The sequence below is a fragment of the Emys orbicularis genome, chromosome 15, assembly GCF_028017835.1.
Source record: "Emys orbicularis isolate rEmyOrb1 chromosome 15, rEmyOrb1.hap1, whole genome shotgun sequence".
Taxonomy (NCBI): Eukaryota; Metazoa; Chordata; order Testudines; family Emydidae; genus Emys; species Emys orbicularis.
The window spans coordinates 18,870,467-18,889,552 of record NC_088697.1 but is presented as its reverse complement, the minus strand read 5'-3'; the positions used below and the strand labels follow the sequence as shown (position 1 = coordinate 18,889,552).

The 19,086-nt window shown below is 49.9% G+C and overlaps 1 protein-coding gene across 2 annotated transcripts in view; it reads right to left on the bottom strand.

Annotated features, from left to right (window-relative positions):
• ST3GAL4 (ST3 beta-galactoside alpha-2,3-sialyltransferase 4) overlaps window positions 1-17,010 on the bottom strand; it is a 145,194-nt gene extending 128,184 nt beyond the window's left edge. For both annotated transcript variants that reach the window (XM_065416960.1, XM_065416961.1), the window contains exon 1: window positions 16,838-17,010. The gene's annotated coding sequence lies outside the window, so the exon portion shown is untranslated. The remainder of the gene's footprint in view (window positions 1-16,837) is intronic.
• Between the last annotated feature and the right edge of the window lie 2,076 nt (window positions 17,011-19,086).

Here is a 19,086-nt window from a genome sequence, read left to right as displayed (position 1 = left end):
ATGCCCCTCAGGCTGTACCCCAACCTCCCCTCCTCTCTCCCTAGCCACAGTTCAGAGCCCCAGGCTGCAATCAATCAATCCTGGACACGTTCTCAGATTAGCCAAATAAGGATCCATCTTAATGGATGGATTAACCTGGCCAGTCTCCCTGCCAGAGCCCACACCCCCAGTGACGAGAGCAGCAGAACAGACCCAGTCGGGGTGGCACAGGTCAGCCACAGTCCCTTCTGCTCCCAGCTTTCCCCGTGCCTGGGGAGCTGTGTTTCTCCAAACAAATGAACCTAATTCTTAGTCCTAGAAATGTCAGAACCTGCCTACCCCAAACCAAAGCAAAGCTGTCTGTTAGGTGCGCACTCCTTGCAGTGTCTGTCTCTTTAAGAGCATGATACACACACCCCAGCTACATTCCCAAACAAGGCACATGTCTATTGTTCCCTAATGAGGGCATGCCTGCACTGTTGGGCGGGGAGGGGATAGTCTTCTAGAGCAGTGTTTCTCAACAATCAGTCCATGGGCTGGCGCTGGTCTCCCTGACACAGTTTTGAAAGACAGCAAGCAGGTCCCTGGTATCAAAACACTGCTCTAGAGGATCAAGATAATCTCGTCACTCAGGAATCTTAAAGGAGGGGTGGGTTCTTCCCAGCGTTTCATTTTTACAATTGTGGCTCTGACCTGGATCCCCACCTCCACCCCCGCAGCTGCAGAATGCATTAGGAGACTCATCTCATCCCATCAGTAAGAGTTCTCACAAACTCGGCAGCTCTGACAAATCCTCCAAGACAACATGGTTCTGGATTCTCGCCTCCAGTAACTAGAGGGGACAAGAGCAGAAAGGTTCCAGCCCCCAGGAGACGGGTTGCCCGTAGAGAGACAGTGTGGGCCAATGAGCGCACTGTGGTCAGAATGAGGAGACCCAGATTCTATTTCTAGTGCTATCACCCACCTCCTGTGTGACCGCGGGGAAACCGAGGCACATCTGCCCATCTGTAAAATGTGGGGAAATGCTCTAAAAAGATTTAATTTTCAAACAGTAAGATGTTTTAACAAAGCACTACCCCCATTTTACAGATATAGAAGCAGGGGGCAGCGACCTTTGGGAAGTGGTGTGCCAAGTCTTCATAATTTAAGATTTCGCGTGCCAGTAAAAGGTTTCGCGTGCCAGACCAGCAGCGTGGGCGGCAGACGGAACCCCAGACCGGCAGCGGGCTGAGCCACTCAGCCCACTGCCGGTCTGGGGTTCCGTCCGCCGGCCCCTGCCAGCCAGATCTGTAGCAGGACAGCTAGACTACTCTGTGGTTGCCTTCAGCACATTGGTAAGTGGATCCACACAGCAAGAACGATTTAGCAGGCCCTCCTCTCTCTGACCTCTGTGCAGTGCAACATCCCCGAGTGCTTTGCCTCTGAGGCACGCCCCTCAGGTACTCTACATTCTGCTGAGAGGCTATGACATTGCAGCCCAGATTTACCTGGAATACAATCCGTGGTTAGGCAGCGTCCTTGAGTCACAGCTGTGATGGCAGAAAAGCTGCTGTGAGTACACAATCTGAACTATGTTACTTGAATCAAACTGGTTACATCGACCACTCTCTCACCCGCTACAAATCACTGTTGCAGCTGTAGTGTGGACAGGCCCTTTCTCCCAAGCAATTGCCAAACACAGCAAGTAGACATTCAACAAATTCTCCCCAGCTTCCAATGCCTCAATCAAGAAGCCCCCAAAGAGTACAGTCCTTGGTCCAGGTGCTTTTAGGCCATGCTCAGTTCATCTAGGAGCCAGAACCAGTCAGGAAAGGGGAGAAAAATTGCAAACATTTTAAAGACATTATTTATTCTTAGTCAGTCATTGAAAATCATTGCAGGGGTTTCTGAGCCAACTGTACCTTCAAACGCCACAGCAGGAATGTATTTTACCAGAGGAAAAATACATGAGTTAGCTTTGTAAAGGGAAAACAAAGCCGTTTAACCCTTTGATTGCAGGCATTTTCCAAACAGCTTAGGAGAATGTGTGATGTTTTTATTGTACAATTGCAACTCAAAAGATAGAAGTGCGATGCACTGTAATTGGGTGATATTGCTCAGACTCTAGAAAGAGAAGTTTGGGGGGAGGGGGAGAAGTAAATGGATTTCTTGTTTCAAAACTATCTCCAAGATTGCAACAAGTTAAACAGGCAAGCAGCGAAGAAGTGTTCATTAACAGAAAGCTCATTTAAAAACAATCTCAGGAAATGTGGTTCTCAGAGAGGAGTACATAGAGGGAGTGAAAGTGCATGGTAGGACTCCTGGGTTCCATTCCTGGCTCTCCTCCTGAGACTTTGGCCAAGACACTTTTAAAAATAACTTGCCCTTCACTAGCATCTTTCATGGGAGGCTCTCAAGGAGACGTCACAAACACTAATGAATGATGCCTCAGCCCCCATGGGGCAAGTATATCCTGTAAGATAAGAGACTACAGAACAATCGGACTCCACTGCAGGAAGACAGATATGAGACTGCAGAGAACTGGCGTACCCAGAGCTTGCCAGGCACATGCAGAACACAACTCAAAGGAAAGATCGCTAGTGTAAAAGCCAGACACAAGAAACAAAAGCAGAGAGAATACCACTCGGAGCTTGGCTTGAAGGCTCAGAGGGGATATGGTGGTTTTGTGGAAATACATCAGAAGAATCAATTTCAGGGACGGTGAGGAGCTAGTTAAGCTGAAGGATAATGCTGGCTCAAGAACAGATGGGGCAAACTGACCATGCGTAAATTTAGGCTGGAAATTGGAAGCCGGGAGGCAGGCTCTGGAACAGTCTCCCAAGAGGAGCAGTGGGGGCAAAAAACCTCACTGGTTTTAAGCTGGAGCTGGATATATTTATGAAGGGGATTATACCACGGGGTTGCCTGTGATAGCAGGAGCCTGGACTTGATAACCCAGGGAGTCCCTTCCAGTCCTGTGGATTGTCTAGGTTTCCCCAACCCCATCTCCTATGGGGAAAGACTGGGTGAAAACAATGCATCCATCACAGCCTTTAGGTGTGCACTTGTGCGTGGCCTTTTTTAAAGCTCCCCAGGAAAGCTGTGACTAAGGGCCTGACCCTGTAACCACTACCAGGCATAGTGCTTAGTCTCTGTGGGTGGAACTCCAAAGTAAGTGATACACTCTGTAGTGGCGCGTTCACAGCTCAGGTCCTCAATAGGTCACAGAACAGGAAGATAAGACTTTCCCCCAAGGGAATCCAGCCTTCAGATACAGACATGTGACCTGGACAAGTAGGGTGTGCGCACATCTCAGAGGGCAGAACTGGGCCCAAGGGGTGAATGATCATCACACCAAGAGGGAGAGAGTTGGAGGAGAACCCAGATGGCTGCAGACATCAGCCCTCCTGGGACACCCTAACCCAGCCAGGCGATGTGAGAGGTCACATGAGGGAGTCGATCATTTTAAAGAGAAAAAGGCTAATGTGACAACTGGCACCTTTGTCGTGGCTGGGGACCGAACCGAGAACCTCCAGGGCTAACAACATGTTACAGTTTGTGTTGAAGGAGTGAGTTGCCTAATCTAGCAGCTGTAACAGATTTATAGCCTCCATGGATCAGGCTCAAAGAGGGACACGCTGAGCGGTGGGTTACATGAACTTAACTCCTCTCCTTTGGGCTTCCCACTGCATCCTCTCCTTGTGCCCATTGCTCATCTCTTCATGGCAGGGGCTGTTTGGATTCCATGCTGAGGGTGGCACCAGAGACGCTGACGCTGCTCAGAAAAAAAAAAAAACCCTAGTAATCCCACTAAAAACAGACACGGGAATCTCTCTGCAAATGAGGCTTTTATGTCAGAACCAGCACCTCTGAGCCACATGCCAGGGCAGCGAGCTCGCTGCAGCGGGGGAGTGGCAGAGAGAAGAGGAATGAGAAGTAAGCCCAGATCAGACCAAAAATCAGTTCCCTTTCTTCTTTTGTTGGCAGCTAGAGAGTCCTGCCTACAGTAAATGCTAGGAGAGCTAAAGAACACTCAAGAAACTGACAGCACAGAAACCAACTCCCTAAAAGGAGATGCCAATGCACAGAGTTAGAGCACACCTGCTTTCTGCCCTGGAAACCTTTATCAGCTTTATTTACCAATAATCTTCAACCAGACTGAAAGTTCAATAGCCTCTCAAGGAGCCACTTAAGCCGCCTCCTTCACTACAGGCATTTGCTTGAGTGGGAGGAAGGGAGCTATTTCAAAGGTGGAGACACAACTTTCCTGGCTTCAGTCCCATAAGCACGGCCATTTTGAAGGCCGTTTTCCACAGTACGAACCCAAGACCCATTTCGTTTTTTCCCCCCGTAGAAAGACAAAGCCATGAACACGTGGGAAACCTGTGCCACACACCCCTATGTTTCGGGGAGTCTGATTCATTCCATCCAGGCAGATACTTCCCCTGCCTGAATGGAATGAATCAGACTCCCCAAAACATAGGGGTCTTTCCCTCTGTTGCCTGGAGGTTTGAAGAGAAGTTATTGTATCCCAGCGCTACTGATGTTTAAGGGACATTCCCAGCCCCATGATCATAGAACCATAGGACTGGAAGGAACCCCAAGAGGTCATCTAGTCCAGTCCCCTGCACTCGTGGCAGGACTAAGTATTATCTAGACTATCCCTGACAGGTGTTTGTCCAACCTGCTCTCAAAAATCTCCAATGATGGAGATTCCACAACCTCCCTGGGCAATTTATTCCAGTGATTAACCACCCTGACAGTTAGGAAGTTTTTCCTAATGTCCAACCTAAACCTCCCTTGCTGCAATTGAAGCCCATTGCTTCTTGTCCTATCCTCAGATGTTAAGGAGAACAATTTTTCTCCCTCCTCCTTGTAACAACCTTTGGATTGGAAACATTCAGTTATATCACAACAGCAGCTGCAATCGGCACAGCGCCTTCCACATGAGCAGGTGCAGGGCTCTTTCACAGCAGTGCAGCGTGAAAAGAGAGAAGAGCTCATCTCGCACGGCTTCAGAGAACGTGGCTGCACACCTCCAGCGGGGTTCAGGAGGGTGAGACGGGTGGAAAGTGCATGCTCAAGGCTTAGTTTTTTGCTGTCTTTCTCCAATACCTTGGCAACCAGACTAGAGACAGACCGAATGGCTCCAACTCCTCCCGCACTGTCGCTGTAAAATGGCGTCGCTGTAAAATGGCCTCTCGCTCTCTGGCTGTTTGAAGGGCTGAAGTACCCTTGTCATTTCTCGTTTCCTTGCTCCAGGAGGAGGACTGCAAGTGGTAATTGTCTGTATGGTCCAGAATTTAGGTTAATGCATTTCAGGCACTTTTGATACACCCAACCTTTACACTGACATTTCTACTACTCTTCAGTGGTTCACGTACCGGGTAATAACCTGAGAGGACCCCACATTTCTAGAACTCACCTGGCTCTTTATTAAGAAAACTAGTTAGAGATTATGCAACTGCAGCTAGCATTCTAGCCATGTGCACAGAGACTGACTTCTCGATGCCTCTTCCAACCTCTTCCCTTCAGCACCTGTGCATCTCCTTCCAAGTTCCACGCAGGCTACTACGTTTAGTAGCACTGCCCCTTTGGCCTGAGAGCTTAGCCAATATTCAGAGCCTTGCAAGTTTGGTTCTTTTCAGAGGAGAAATGGATGATGTGAGTAAGGTACATTATTTAGCTCCACCCTGTTTATTTACAGCAAGGAATGTCCACAAACTCCTGTTTCCAGTGTAACCAAACAGCAGGAAGTTCCCTTGCTCAGAAATCCCCATTCCTCCCTTTGCATCGAGCTCTGTGCCCAAGGAGCTCTGCTGCTCTGCACAGTCTCAGACCATGCTCACAACTGCTTCTCTGTCTGTCTGCTGGCTTTCTGCCTCACCCACATACCTTGCCAAACAATCTCCTAACCCCTGCATTTGCAATCAGCCCACACAGCTATAGCTTCTGATCAGGCCTGGTCATGAGGCCTTGCGTGGTAGCATCTCATTTCCAGCTATCACTACCTAAAGGGATTTAATTGCTCCTGTTGTTTAGCCTGAAAGCAGGATTCTTAGCATAGCCATGGGCACTAACCAGGTCTGCAACTGTCTATAGATCAAAGCCCATCTTGATGGCAGCCATTTACACCTGACAGCATAACAGTAGTTCCCTTCACACCTGCCCTCTGCTTCACCCACTCTAGATACTTGCCTCTTCTCTGTGCCATCCGGGTGGAACTTTTTGGCCGGGGAGAAGATCAGGCATCACTGTATTGCCCTCCATATCAACATGTACGTTTTGTAGCTTCCTCGCTAGATGCCACTTTTGATCACCCAGTCATGAATGTAATTCTTTCATTCACCAAAATGGAAAAAATTCAGTGGGCAGGGAGCAATCTTAGCCACACACAGCATAACCCTGTTTTTCTAAGACGTTTACAGGAAAAAGATCCAGGAACTTGGATAAATGGGGAAGAATTCACAGGACTCTTGGGAAATAAGACCAACCTTCAGCTACACAGAGGTCAGATAAGTGGGATTACATCACAATTTTGTTTTCGCAACAAAACCCATTGCACAGCATCACTTTAGGAAATAAGAGATTGCAAGACAATGCCAGTACAATAAGATTGCTCAGGGGGTTCCCAGTGAGAGGTAAATCTCTGCCAGTCTAAAGAAACCCAAACCGTGGCACTTGGAGCAAAGTCTTATCAGGGACATGTACCAGGCTTTGTCTTTCAGTGATGGAAATGAGACCAGAGCAACAGGGAGGCATCTGAATTCCCGAGGCACACAGTAATTGACAAATACAGTAAGCACCCTGGACCCGCCAGCAGGGAGAGCACCAAGGCTGGGCTTGAGGCCAAAGGGATGAGGATCGTTCAATGGAATCAAAGCAGAAAGTAGCAGCGAGGTATGTGAGCAAGCCACCGCCGGTAGAAGAGCAACACACGAGGATGGGCTAGACACCGAAGTGAATGGTATTCTCCAGAAAAAGGGCTACCACTGAATCAGAGGGGCACGTTTTCTCACCTGCGCTTCACCGGCACAAAGCCAGTCCAGGTTGGCAGTGTCCCCAGCTAATGGCTGACCAGCAGTCTACCTGAAATGAGTCTGGCAGCTCTCAGTCAGGTCCCTGGCAGACAGGCATCTACCATGGACAGGGGAGGCTAAGCCTCCCCTATGCCAAGCCCTGCCCCTGCCCCTGCAGCGTCCTCTCCCCCAAGCTGAGGTTGGCGAGCGACCCTGCGCTGGGGCCGGCGAGCGGAACGGTGCTTTTTGGCTAGGGCTACTCCGGCCGCGGGGGGACTCGGGGATCCAGCGAGCACTGGGGGGGGGGGGGCTTGTGAGAGGGGCTTGGTCTGCGTGGCTAGCCTCCCCGAAGTGGGGGGCTCATGCACCGCCCATGGCCATCTACCATATATCGCTCAAGCCACCAATCACAAGTGACATCCCCTGCAGGGCAGGCTAAGCAGAACACAGAGAAAAAGGAAAAACAAAACACTGCAAGAGGAGTTAAAACCAGCGCTAGATCGAGATAGAGATGTAGCAACGCGTCACTATTGTCAGGACTAAGAGGAACATTCGAGACAAGCACACGCCTCTGATCAACCCCTATTAAGAAATTAAACAAGAAACTGAACCAAAAGAGACCCTTTCCCCCCCAACATATCAAAGGGCAGCTTTACTCAAACACTACTGCTAAGGTCTGTTTAGAATACATCCTGAGCCAGGGTCTAGATCCATTTTACAACATTTTAACTGTCAGTTTCAGTGTGTTACTCCCAATTTATACTGGCATCCCAAGTGGATAATCAGTGCCTCTGTTTCTAAAAGTTCAGCAATCAGCGATTTAGCCAAAAATGGTAGCTCTGGGAGACAGCTTTTAAGTTTCTGATCAGCTACCTACCTGTTCTTTAAACAAATGTAGAAAGAGAAAGTTGCTTAGATGTGATTACATAATCCGCTCCACTGCGTATGTAGAAAAATTTAGTCACCATCCAGTAACTGGAGCTCAAAGCCTTTGACCCTCACGCACAGGAAACATGGAGATGGGACACTAGATGGGGAGGGCTCCAAGTTATTACAGAGAATTCTTTCCCAGGTGTCTGGCTGGTGGGTCTTGCCCACATGCTCAGGGTCTAACTGATCACCATATCTGGGGTCAAGAAGGAATTTTCCCCCAGGTCAGATTGTCAGACATCCTGGAGGTACCTCTGCAGCGTGTGGCTCAGGTCACTTGCAGGTTTAAACTAGTGTAAATGGTGAATCCTCTTATAGGTTGAAGTCTTTAAACCATGACGTAAGGACTTCAGTAACTCAGCAAAGAGGTGAGGGGTCTATTTCAGGAGTGGGTGGGTGAGGTTCTGTGGCCTGCAAGGTGCAGGAGGTCAGACTAGATGACAGAGATGCTGCCGCACCCCCAGGTTTGACGTGATTTCCATCATATCCAAGGTTTACAGTTTGGGTTTACAGCCCCCTTCACTATACAAATTGTTCCAGCACCCTTGCTAGATGATCACGATGATCCCTTGTGACCTTAAAGTCTATGACTTAAAGCAGAAGAGTTGCTTGCAGTTTACAGTGTGAATGGCAGAGCAGTTGACAAAGGCTGTGATTTGCCTTCTTTTGAAAAGCCACTTGATTTTTAAAAAAGAGTTGTAGCACTACGGAGATCCCACCACCATTGCCCATCAGAGAAGAAACTAATTTCTAGAAATTAATCATCTCATCTTAATTATTAGAGCTAGATAGGAAATGATTTCCCCATCCCAGGAGAGTTTGAGATTTCAAAACATTTTCTCTGTCCCAAATCAGGATAATCTCAAAAACATTCATGAACCAGTAACAACAAAAATAGATCAGGTCAGTCAAAACATTTTAATAATTGCACAATATTTTGTTTTGACGTTGAACTTTTTATATTGAACCTTTTTTTAGTAAGAGGTAACTAAAATATACAAATAAAAAATATCAGTTGGAACCAAAAAACAAAACACTTCTCACGTTGAAAACGTGGAAACAGGATGTGCCACTAATTTCAAAACCTTTTCAAAAGTTTCGGCAAAACCAACCCTTTCATGCAAACAGCGTCAAGAATCCCCAGCAGCTCTGTTAATGCTGTGCTGAGATTCACAAGAAGTGGCAAATGCTAGTCACTGTATTCTCGAGAACATTAGCACCTCAAGACTATGGCTATATCTACAGGCAACGCAGGAGCCACTTACCCTGCCTAGGGAGAGGAAGTCTGGCCCACGCACCTGCTGGCTACTGGGCACCATTGCTGTAACAATCACTATCACAGGCAGCTGGCCGGGTTCGAACCCAGGACTTTCCACACAGAGTTCTCCCCACTGAGCTCAAGGACAAGTCCATTTTAACGGCGGGCAGAAACAGGTGGTCAGACCAGCCACAGAACCATAGAATACCAGGGTTGGAAGGGACCTCAGGAGGTCATCTAGTCCAACCCCCTGCTCAAAGCAGGACCAATCCCCAGACAGATTTTTGCCCCAGATCCCTAAATGGCCCCCTCAAGGATTGAACTCACAACCCTGTCACTGAGCTATCCCTGCCCCCAGAAGGGGCACATGCAAAGACACTGAACAGCGGGTTGCATACAAACTAACAACCGCTGCTACTCCACCAGCAGGGGCACTAGTGAAGACAAGGCGTTGATCTTTTTTAATCGCCGCGTCGTCTCGCCCTGCTCACGGGCAGCCAGGCAAATTGTGCAGATTTGGCACAGTTCCAAGGCAGAGCCAGGTGCGGCCCCCCCAGCTTAGGCTGAGTTTTCTTTGACATTTTGGGTTAATTCCAGCCCAAAACTTGGAGGAAAAGTTTCAGGAAGGTGCAAAAATGGCATGAATTGAAAGCCAAGGAACGTTAGCCCAGCTCCGTCCCTGACCACATGCCGCATCTATAGTAGCCATCACCAGGAAACCTCCTCCTGGTGGCAGCAACAGCGGGAATGTTACAGCAGGTGGGACAAGGGCATTTGTACCGCCGTATTGGCTAATCAGATGGGGGAAACTGAGGCACAGAGGGATTAAGGCCAGGCTTTTCCAAAATGAGCCACTTGAACCTAGTCTCCTAAATCTGTATTTAGCCCTAAATAAGTGACCTGATTTTCCAAGACGCTGAACACCCAGCAGCTCCCATTAAACACTAATAATTAGAATGAAGTTGTTTGTGCCTAGGAAACCCGATCGGAGACCAAGACCCCACTGTGATAGACATTCTACCTCCCATTCCGGGGACTTTTCATCGGAGCACACTGGCTGCACAGCAAGTCCATGGCAGAGCTCAGAAGAGACCCCAGCACTGAAGACTTCGCCATGCGTTGCTCTAACCCAGTGGTTCTTAACGTATTTATCATCGGGGGCCACATATGTGGCCCACAATGTGTTATGTGGGCCGCATCCAATACTACCTGTATGGCCCTGAGGATGTCATATGGGCCGCGGCTCTGTGCTGATTAGGCCACAAACAGCCCGCCGGTTGAGAACCACTGCTCTAACCACTGGCCTATGCGGCAATCGATTGAATCTGCATCCACGTACCTCAGGACAGAATTGTAAGATCTGTAGGTAAAAGTCATGGCACTTACTCATTTGTCTATTGACTTAGAAGCAAATGCCTCTTGAAAGAGCAGCTCCCATCTAGCAGTGGAAGATCGTGTCAGAGGTACCACAGCACAAGCCCATACCTATCCTGGGAGCGAGTGATCTGCTTGGGGTGGAGTGTAACTGCACACTGCCTGTGCTAAGAGGCTGGTTACTTGGGTTAGTTAGTGGGAGGGAGGAAAGGGTGCTGGTTGGCTCTGTGAAGCATGATGCAGCCAGCGACAACCATCAGGAAAATACCCAGCGGCAACTGCAAAGCCACAAACGGAAAGAGGCTGAGCACAGGGTTCATTGCATCAGAAACTACAGTTCTATTCCACACGAGATCACACGGCCACAGTTCTTGCTGCTGAATCAAGACCAGCTAAACTGACAACCAGGGACTCCGGCCCAGCCCCACAAAGAATCAGCAGCAAAGTTAGCAGGGATGCTGCTAATGGTTTTGCAGCCAACCCAGAAGCTCCGGCTGGTGTAGAAGGTGGCCACCTACTTGCTCAGCGGTGTGTGTGTGTGGGGGGGGGGGGGGCGCGGGGGGGATGCATTAGACCACTGTGCCCCAGACAGCTGAGTACTACGGGGGGCATTTCACCACCCTAGCCCAGACTGCTCCTAGACCTGATTGCCTGGGGGCAGGGCTCTCAGCCTTGGAACTTATGCCCCTCAGCCAGCTCCACTGGTCCAGCACAGCCAGAATTTGCGGCCCTTCACGAGGCCTCTTTGCTCCAGCTCTTGCAGAGGGCAGAGGGCCTTGCGAGCTTGGAGAAGGCCCTGGCCACCTGGAGGGAAGGGCATCTGGAGGCCATGCTCTTTCCAGCCATCATTGTCAGTTTGGGAGGGGCGGGGGGTTCCTTTAATGCAGCTAAATGCACCAATAGGGTTCTGAACGTAGGGAGAGTTTAAGCGTACCTGCACTGCAAGGTGTAGGCAGAGACTACAGATCCTGTGACCCTACCAGCTCAAACCACCACATGCACAGCTGGGCTTTCTGGGACACGTCTGACATCCCGAGTGTGACGTTCCTCTGGTGTTATCTGGACTGGTCATCCAATCCTCAATTCTGTGAGCCAGCCTTACCCTGCTCTGCTGTGAGAACCCCCACTCCCGGGCTGTTCACGCACAGCCTTTAGCATGTAAGCTGCTCCCAACACATGAGTGAGCACTTCTGGCCAGCCGCTTCTTGGATTGTGCAACCGAATGACACTAGCCAATATCTCCAGTCCCAGACACAACCCTAGGAACCTCCGTTTTGCAGTGTCCAGTTATGCCCGCTGGATCTGTAAGCTTATATGAGTTCGTCAATTTAACAACGAAATTGATATGTACCAGGCTTGTTATCCCAAGGGGAGCCTCTGACATGCTTCAAACCAAACGCACTGCTTCAGGTAGAACAAACAAACAAACAAATTTATTAACTATGAAAGACAGATTCTAAGATTATAAGTCAAAGCATAACAAGTCAGATTTGGTCACATGAAATTAAAGCAAAACGCATTCTAAACTGATCTTAACACTTTCAATTCCCTTATAAACTTAGATGCGTCTCACCACAGGCTGGCTGGTTGCTCTTCAGCCAGGCTCTCCCCTTTGATCAGCGCTTCAGTCGCTGGGTTGTGATGTCTGTAAATGGAGGTGGAAGAGAGAGGAAGAGCATGGCAAACGTCTCTCCCTTTTATCATGTTCTTTCTTCCCTCTTGGCTTTGCTCCCCCCTTCAGGGTCAGGTGAGCATTACCTCATTGTACTCCCTCATTGGACTGCCTGGGCTTGTTTTAAGCCACGAGGACACATTTTCAGCCTCATAACTATATACATGAAGTTACAACCTATAACATTACTATAACAACAATGCTCAGTGCATCATGAGCCTTCCGAAGACACCCGACATGACAAACTTTGCATTGGATACCACAGAATCATATTATAAGGGTGAACATGGGGGTGCAGGGTGTTCCCCCGAGACACAGAGTGTCACACCGAGCCCTTAGAAGCCCCATACAGGCAATGACTTGTTTGTATTGCTCTATATACTACGCACTGAAATGCAAGTACAATATTTATATTAAATTGATTTATTTTATAGTTATATGGTAAAAATGAGAAAGTCAGTATTTTTTCAGTACTAGTGTGCTGTGACACTTTTGTATTTTGATGTCTGATTTTGTAAGCAAATAGTTTTTAAGTGAGGTGAAACTTGGGGGTACGCAAGACAAATCAGCCTCCTGGAAGGAGTACTGTAGTCTGGAAAGGTTGAGAGCCACTGATCTACACATCACAGACTAAATAAAGCCCGGGGCAGTGAATGACTAACGTCTAGCAACCCGGATTCCACGACTTACCCCTGGGACACCAATTCCACAGTGTGACTGACCTTGGCATGAAGAAATGGCTCCTCTCCTCTACCCCAGGAGAGTTTTCCTTCGTTCAGTCTCATCCCATTCCCCTAAGCTCTTCCTTTCCAAAGCACCCTGTGCGATCCCTCTCCTTCCCTGTTTAATCAGCATGCATGGCGCTTGCTAACACGCTATGGGCACAGCGGAGACAGGCCAAGGCCCTGGAAACCTGCATTGTTGAGATCTGGCTTGTTTTCTTGTAAGCAAGAGAGCGGGAGGGAGAACAAGAAGGTGGCCTTGGAGCAGGGAGACGCTGGTAGGCTGGTCCAGACAGAGAGCAGCAAGCAAGGAGAAGCAGGGGCATGAAGAGGTGGATAATGGAGGCATAAGGGGTTCGAGTCTACCCATGAGTAGGGTCAGAGTAGGAAATCAGGACTGTTATAGGAAGGGACAACAGCAGCATGCAAGGCATGAAGGCAACAGCAGCCTGTCACATGGGGCAGCATGAGCTAGTGGTTAGAGCACAGGGTCAGGAGACCTGGGCTCCAGACAGGGTTCTATTGCTGGGTGACCTTCGGAAGCCACTTTGCTCTCTGTATGCCCCAGATCGCACCCACCTGCGTGAGGTGCTTTGGGAACATCAGACGAGAGGCACTAGACGTGGCTCGTATTCTGAGCATGCAGACGCTGCTCCCCATCCACCCCCGAGGTGACGCACACCTTTGTCAGGAGCCCCTCGCCCTTGGCAGGACTTTCCTGGCGTGAGAGTTACCCAGATCTTTATGCATTGTTCCCAGCGCAACGCTGCCGGGGGCAGCCCTTCCTGCCACACTGCAAGTTCCCATCTCGTCTGCACTCCACAACCACCGCAAGATCGCTTCTCCACCTCACCCCTTCCAAAGCACCTTCCTCCCCGCACATCACATTACTCCTCACCCCCCCATCCATCCCACATACTAGCTTGGAGTTCTCACTGTTTGCATCCCTAACCGATTCACCCAGCGTCTCTATCCCGCAGCGCCCATTAGCGAGCTTTGCCCTGCTGCTCCGTCCAAACTATTTGCCCTACATCAGTCAGACTCCTCAGGCAAGTGATTTCCTCTGGAGTTTCTACCACACTGAGCACCACTCAAAGCAATAATAATGCTGAGGGAGATATCTAACAAAACAAAACCCAACAGTGCCCCCTGCAGGTCCCTGATGGGCACGTCACATGTCACTACCTGGGTATTCTTTGCTTCCAGCCCATCAGCAGGCATTGGAGCCATTTAACAGGGCACTTGCTGGTAATGCAGTCAGCAGGTCCATGACTATATAATTCAGGCCAGGACTTCGGGAGGGACTCTCCCCAAGTCCTGATGCTAGGTAGTACAGCAAGCCTGGGAGCTAGAGAGGATGACAAGATCTGTCTGCATCCAGCAGCCTCCATAAAACACCCCCTTTATATTCATTACAGCCAGATCCTATCGCCAGGGACACTCCATTGCCCAAACCAATTTTAAGTGTGTTTGTTGAGAGGAAAATGCCGCACTGGACATAGCAGGCGACAGCTAATTGCCTGGGCCCCAACAGGCCATGTGTGTTTTTTCAATCGCCCATTAGAGGAAAAACCTGTAGAGCAGCGGAAAGATACTCCCCCGTCAGCAATAACAGCGGGTCAAGCCTTTCTCAGCAAGGCCGCACCGGCTCCTGAGGAGGAGCAAGGCTGCACACTTCTGGAGTGTGCAGCCTGAATGAGGAAGCCTTCCCTGGCTGCCATGGAGAGGATGCACATGGAGGCCGGGACTGCCCGATATTTACGATCGATCAGTCCCATGTGGGGGCTGCCTACATCCCAGGGCAGAGCCACCAGTTGAAATTAAAAACAAACTCAAACCCTTGCCCCTGACCGTAGCCTCACAAGGAGGTGACCTACTTCCCTTTCCTCTTCATCGCCAGCCTCCACCCACAAACCACTTCCCTCATCGACTCAGTCCCAGGAGCCACACACATGACGGAGCAGGCTCAGCAGGAGGTGGGACTCGGGACACCTGGGTTCCATTCCTAGCGGGTACTGGTTTGCTGCTTGGCCTTGAGCAAGTCACTTACCACTGCACCAGATCTCCCACAGGGGAAGGAATCGTTATGCCCTTCTGCCAAGCAAAAAGGTGCTATAGAAGCACAGTGGCCTATTAGGCAAGGAAACCTCTCAGGAGCTGCAGTCAGAGGAGGTTCTGAGAAGGGTTGGGGCCTTGTAAAGGAAGCTGGTTTGATTTACAAATCAATCATGCTTAGTGTTTGCTACTATGTTATCGGTACATTCCAAACACACATGCATCAATGCTCCCAAAATAGGGAGCCACGGAGGGAGGCAACACAGATTAGCTCATGTCGCCAACAAGTCAGCAGGTTGCTGTGCTGGACTGTTATTGGTGGTGTAGGAGGATTCTAATGCACATACACAGGGTTGAATCCTTGCATAGTTATACACATAGCTGCGTGCCTGCATTGAATCTAGTCCATTCAAACCTCCTCCCAGACGGTCTGATCCCTAAATTCGCCATGCCCTCTTCCTGACAAACCCATCCCAAGCAAGACCCCAAGGGACAACTTTGGATACTTTCTTCTTCCCCACCCACGTCCCAAGATTTCTGAATTTCCAATGGCTCTGAAGGGTTCCTCCTGCAGTGGAGCATTTAGAGCTCATTCCTGCGTGTGCATTACAGGGACCTGAACCCTCAGCAGAGACACCCTTTTGCAAAGCAACAAGTAAACAGGAAGAAATTGAAAAGCAAAAGCCAAATTCTATTTGCATCAGCACCTACACCACAAAACCCTGGGGCTATTTGCCAACACACAGATGTGCAATGTCCAAGTGCGACTATTAGCCATATACTTAAAGGTGTGACACATTTAGAAAGACAAAGTGGGGGAGGTGACATCTTTTACTGGACCAACTTCTGTTGGTGAGAGAGACAAGCTTTCAAGCTACACAGAGCTCTTCTTCTGGTCACATTTAGAGGCACCCAAATTAATCTCTGTCCTGGTTTTAGGACTCCTTTTCCCGGATAAGCACTGACCTACAAAATCAATGCAAAACCTGCTTAAATAAGAATATTGATCTATTGCCAATATTCTAATCCAGCAAGATCAGGTTTTTTGAGTGCCAGACGCTAAGGAAAACCAAACTCGTGTGTGTCCATCCGTCCCCGTCCATCTGTCCCATTCCTATGATTTTCTTTTGGCAGTAAGTTCCACTAACTCAGCATTCATCTAGTTGTTGTCACAGGCCTTCTACTAGCTCTCCCATGATACCTTCACGTTTGTTTCAGAACCACTGGAAGCTCTTTCCCTCACCAAGCGGCCAGCGATGTGGTGCGCAGATTAAACACATGCCAATACATCACCCTTTCTGAGTCTCATCTTTTCCAAGTCTGAAGTTTGGTGGTGGCTGTTTATTTTATCCACCACCATCCCCCTTAAGAAGTCTAGATAACCAGATACCCCAAACGAGCCCATCAAAAAAACCTGCAGTATTTCCTCACCAGATCCTTCTAGTCTTAAAATCAGAAAAGCAGAGAGAGGGGCTAGGGTCCAAGTTCAAACACATCCAGAACATCTCAGGCACAAGAGGCTTGTTCCCTGCAGTGCTTTAAAGGTGGATTCTGGATCAGCGGTGGACAAGAGCCCAGTTTATGGGCGTCTTTTGGTGCAGCCTTTAAATCCGCTTTAATTTTATTTTTAGCTCAGGAGCAAACAAAAACAAAGGCAAAACAAAAGCCCCTCCTGGGTTTGCCCCAGGCAGCATGTCAATTACACTCCCCCCCTCCCCCCAGTGCTGCAGCCAGAGGAATGCAATTGACCAATTTCCCCCTTTAAAACGACTAGAGCTTGGGGTGGGTTCGGATACGGGGACTTATACGCACCCCCCCCCACCCCGGTCTGCTCAGCTGCTAAACTCACCATCAAGCAGCCATCCGGGTGCCGAGGGGGAGGGGGTTTCCGATCCGCTATTTGCTGGCCAGAGCCGTCTGCAACGGGAAGAAAGGATTGTAATCCGAATTGTGCGGAGAGAGGGCTGCAGGGCTCCCCGGAGGAAGGGCTGGCGAACGGAACCGTTTTGCAAGAAAGGGAAGGATGCGAAATAATGGCACTGTGTAAAGTTAGCATGAGCTGAGAAGGGGGGGGGAAGCAAACGGAGGAGGTCGGTCCGCCCCTGCTGACCACGCTTGCGCAAAGAGCAGCTGGCAGCCTAGGCCAGCTGTGTGTGTGTGTGTGTGTGTGATGGGGTGGGGGGAGTAGGAGGGAGATGCCAGGAGGAGATGGGGGAAGGGGATTGATCCCGGGGAGGTTGGAGCACAGCGGGGTTCCCCCCCCCCCATCATCTCCTGCTGGTGTGCTGGGTGCATGAATGAACAGTAGGCGCCGAGGGAAAGGGCTGTTCCCAAGATAAGAATAGCCCCATTCATAACTGTCTCCCTTTCCCAAGGTCTCCGTTTACCTCTCTCCCAAGGGAGCCGGGGGGGGGGGGGGGGGGCGTTGATCCTGTTTCCCTGCTTTGGGGTTGAAAAAAAGATAAATCTTTAAAATGCATCCGATCTGAGGAGGGGGGTGGGGCTCACAGAAATCCCCTGCCCTAACGCCTGTCTCTTTGTTTCCCTATGCCCTTCTCCCCTCCCCCCACCCACCCTCGCCCCCAAGATACAGGCCCCTCCGAGAAGATAGCCCTGGTTGCATGCAATCTCCTGTGCAGCACAGCCTGGGGGCAGTTCACCAGGGAAAAGCATCTCCTCCCCCACCCCCCAGGTGCGCTCCTGCCCCCCTCTGGCAACCCTGCTGCTGTTCTGGAAGACCCCCAGAGCCCATGGGGTTCTGGCACTGGCCCGACATGTGAAGACATAGGCCCTAATGCTGGGCAGCTTGCAGTCTAAAATTAGACAGGGCTAAGCAGCAGGAGAGGAAGTTGCATGGGCTGCTCTTGTATAACAAGCCCCTCACAAACTGCCTAAAATTCAAGGGCAGCTCTGATGGTCTCCTCCTGGCTCCAGGGTCTCAGTGCACTTCGCTGCCTCACAGGACCCGCAATGAGGGTCTTTATCCCCATTGTACAGAGCGAGAAACCGAGGCACAGAAAAGCACAAGGTCTTGGCCAAAGCCACAAGGGGAGTGCAAAGCTGCTGGGGGGAGGTATTTGCTAAAGAGGTTCCCCCATGTCTGCATTTGAAGAGCTCCCATCCTGCTCACCTAAAGAGGGGAGTTCTCCTGGAGATCTCAGGGAGGAATGATGGTCCATCAATGGGAGACCAGGGTATAGTTCTCTGCTCCACCACAGCTTTCCCTGCTTGAGCTTGGGCAAGTCTCTTTGGCTTAGATTCACAAAGGTATTTAAGCTCCTAACTTGGCTCAGATTCTCAAAGGTATTTAAGCTCCTAACTTCAGGGAAACCAATGGGAGTTAGCTGCTTAAATACCTTTGAGGATCTGTGTCTGTTCCCCATCCGTACAATGGGGATAATAGCACTGCCCTACCTCACAAGGTTATGGTGAGGTGCTCAGATACTACACTCACGGGGGCCAGATAGGTACCTTAGAGAGATCAGGGAGCAGTTCCTTTCCGAGAGATTTCTCAATGTCCAAGAAACAAGTTCCAAGTGGGGGTCCTTGCATAGAGCCCAGCCAGCGAGACAGTGACTCAGAGAACTGCCTGAGTTCTAAGGCAGAGGCAGCCCTGATGGGAAGCTGGCAGAGAAAGCATTCTTCATCGGGGATTTATCCTGCAGTGACCTTCTCCGTGACCTTCTCCCCCCTTCTGACAAGTCCTCGTACAGAGTCTGCTCCTTATGGTGCAAGATATGCCTCATCTGTCCCTGGTTAAAGATGTGCCTAACACACCAATCTACCATTTTAGCCCAAGCCATCCCCATTTGGACAATTCCTTTAACGAAACTTGATGTCATCTCCAGGTGCCATAGGAGCCAATGCCTATCTTATGACCGATCCAACAGTCCAGCCCACGGGTTTTGACCTTCCGTCCCATCTGTGAGCCAAGCTTAATCTCTTGAAATGTAGAGTGATCAGCTGTGCTGCAAATGACTATAAGTGGGACTTTCACAACTCTCCCTTTTGCTGCTGTGGCCAGTCAGAAGATGCAGGCCACCTACTCGCAGGCTGCACCCATTGGGCTGGGGTGCCTGGTTCCCCCATGGGCTTGCA